General features: G+C 59.2%; 2 non-coding genes and 1 pseudogene across 2 annotated transcripts in view; all 3 read left to right on the plus strand.

The window, feature by feature from the left end:
- The window catches only part of LOC146142706 (small subunit ribosomal RNA), a 1,811-nt gene extending 643 nt beyond the window's left edge, over positions 1 to 1,168 (plus strand). The window contains exon 1 of the ribosomal RNA XR_014500179.1: positions 1 to 1,168. This exon is cut by the window's left edge and continues 643 nt beyond it. This is a non-coding gene — a ribosomal RNA (small subunit ribosomal RNA).
- A 247-nt stretch (positions 1,169 to 1,415) lies between these two features.
- Positions 1,416 to 1,569, plus strand: LOC146142707 (5.8S ribosomal RNA). Its single transcript, XR_014499878.1, has one exon. It is a non-coding gene; the product is annotated as a 5.8S ribosomal RNA (ribosomal RNA).
- A 248-nt stretch (positions 1,570 to 1,817) lies between these two features.
- The window catches only part of LOC146142708 (large subunit ribosomal RNA), a 3,662-nt pseudogene continuing 2,979 nt past the window's right edge, over positions 1,818 to 2,500 (plus strand).

The raw sequence follows: 2,500 nt of genomic DNA on the forward strand, positions 1-2,500 counted from the left end.
TTGGGCGCAGGCGGCCGGTCCGTCGCAAGGCGTGTACTGGCCGTCCTGGCCTCACCTCCGGTTCTCCGCCGGTGCCCTTGACTGAGTGTCGGCGGCGGCCGGAACGTTTACTTTGAAAAAATTAGAGTGTTCAAAGCAGGCGATTCGCCTGAATAATGGTGCATGGAATAATGGAATAGGACCTCGGTTCTATTTTGTTGGTTTTCGGAGCGCGAGGTAATGATTAAGAGGGACAGACGGGGGCATTCGTACTGTGCCGTTAGAGGTGAAATTCTTGGATCGGCGCAAGACGAACGACTGCGAAAGCATTTGCCAAGAATGTTTTCTTTAATCAAGAGCGAAAGTCAGAGGTTCGAAGACGATCAGATACCGTCCTAGTTCTGACTATAAACGATGCCAACTAGCGATCGGGGGGCGTTAGTTTTACGACCTCTCCGGCAGCTTGCGGGAAACCAAAGTCTTTGGGTTCCGGGGGAAGTATGGTTGCAAAGCTGAAACTTAAAGGAATTGACGGAAGGGCACCACCAGGAGTGGAGCCTGCGGCTTAATTTGACTCAACACGGGAAATCTCACCCGGCCCGGACACAGTGAGGATTGACAGATTGAGAGCTCTTTCTTGATTCTGTGGGTGGTGGTGCATGGCCGTTCTTAGTTGGTGGAGCGATTTGTCTGGTTAATTCCGATAACGAACGAGACTCTGGCTTGCTAACTAGTTACGCGACCCAATCGGTCGGCGTCTAACTTCTTAGAGGGACTAGTGGCGTTTAGCCACACGAGATTGAGCAATAACAGGTCTGTGATGCCCTTAGATGTTCGGGGCCGCACGCGCGCTACACTGACCGGATCAGCATGTGCTCGCCTTGGCCGACAGGTCTGGGTAACCCGCTGAACCCCGGTCGTGCTAGGGATAGGGAATTGCAATTATTTCCCTTGAACGAGGAATTCCCAGTAAGCGCGAGTCATTAGCTCGCGTTGATTACGTCCCTGCCCTTTGTACACACCGCCCGTCGCTACTACCGATTGAATGGTTTAGTGAGGTCCTCCGATTGGACCTGGCGCGGCCGGCAACGGTCGAGCCGGCGTCCGAGAAGACGATCTAACTTGATCATTTAGAGGAAGTAAAAGTCGTAACAAGGTTTCCGTAGGTGAACCTGCGGAAGGATCATTAACGGTCTCGCAAACGCTTCGGCGAACGCGAAACTCGGACAAGCGAGAGAAAAAGTTTTTGCTACCCGGCGCCCGACCCGCGAGGAGCGGCGCGCCGGCCGGCGATTCGGTCACCCGGTAATGTTTGCGCGTCGAGTGCCGCGGTGCCGCGCGCTCCGGCTTCAAGCGTCGGCCTGGCCGACCGCTCGGCGCGGTATATTTTGTCACCCTTTAGTGCGAGGCACTGTGCGAGCGAAACAATCGTGGATGGCTCTTGGCGGTGGATCACTCGGCTCGTGAGTCGATGAAGGACGCAGCTAGCTGCGTGAATTAGTGTGAATTGCAGGACACATTGAGCATCGACGTTCTGAACGCAAATTGCGGCCTCGGGTCAATCCCGGGGCCGCGCCCGCCTCAGGGTCGCGTTGCAAACGTTCCGCGCGGGGATTTCTCCGCGCGGCTGCTGCGGCGTCGGACGCGCGAGCGCCCGTCCCGCTCAAGACAGCACGGCACGATGCGCGACGATCGCGACCAGAATCCCGCGCGGCGGCGGCGAGTCGACCTCGAAGAGGCCAACGGCTGGCGGCTCAAGGGCGGGAATCGAGGTGCGCGGCGGCGCGCGGCGCCGACGGCGAGCGCGGAACGGGAAGAATAGTCCCGGTCCTTACTTTCGGCCTGAGGTCGGACGAGGCTACCCGCTGAATTTAAGCATATTACTAAGCGGAGGAAAAGAAACTAACGAGGATTCCCTCAGTAACGGCGAGTGAAGCGGGATGTGCCCATCGCCGAATCCGCGCGCTTTTGGAGTGCGCGGAATTGTGGCGTACGGAATTCGTCACGGCGCGCTTCGCCGGTCGCCCGCGTCCTTCTGATCGAGGCCTTTTCCCAGAGCGGGTGTCAGGCCCATGGCGGCGACAGGCGGGCGCGCTACGGCGTCTTCCCAGAGTCGGGTTGTTTGGGAATGCAGCCCAAAGCGGGTGGTAAACTCCATCTAAGGCTAAATACGGTCACGAGACCGATAGCGAACAAGTACCGTGAGGGAAAGTTGAAAAGCACTTTGAAGAGAGAGTTAAAGAGTACGTGAAACCGTCGAGAGGCAAACGGGAGGGCCTGTCGGGTCGCCCGGTCGCTTTCAGCCGGCCCCCTGTCGGCGACGTTGTCGTGCGGACCCTCACGGGCCGCCGGCGGCGCCGCCCGATCGGGGACCAGCGCACTAGCGCCGGGCGAAGGCCGCGACCGTCTGGACGGCGGCGAGAAGGCCGCGCGCAAGGTAACCCGGCCTCGGTCGGGTACTATAGGCGCGCGTGTCCGTCGGCCCGCCGTTCGGGCGAGGAGAGATCGCCGCGTCTGCCCT

This window comes from Ascidiella aspersa, chromosome 5 (assembly GCF_963924565.1).
Source record: "Ascidiella aspersa chromosome 5, kaAscAspe10.2, whole genome shotgun sequence".
Taxonomy (NCBI): domain Eukaryota; kingdom Metazoa; phylum Chordata; class Ascidiacea; order Phlebobranchia; family Ascidiidae; genus Ascidiella; species Ascidiella aspersa.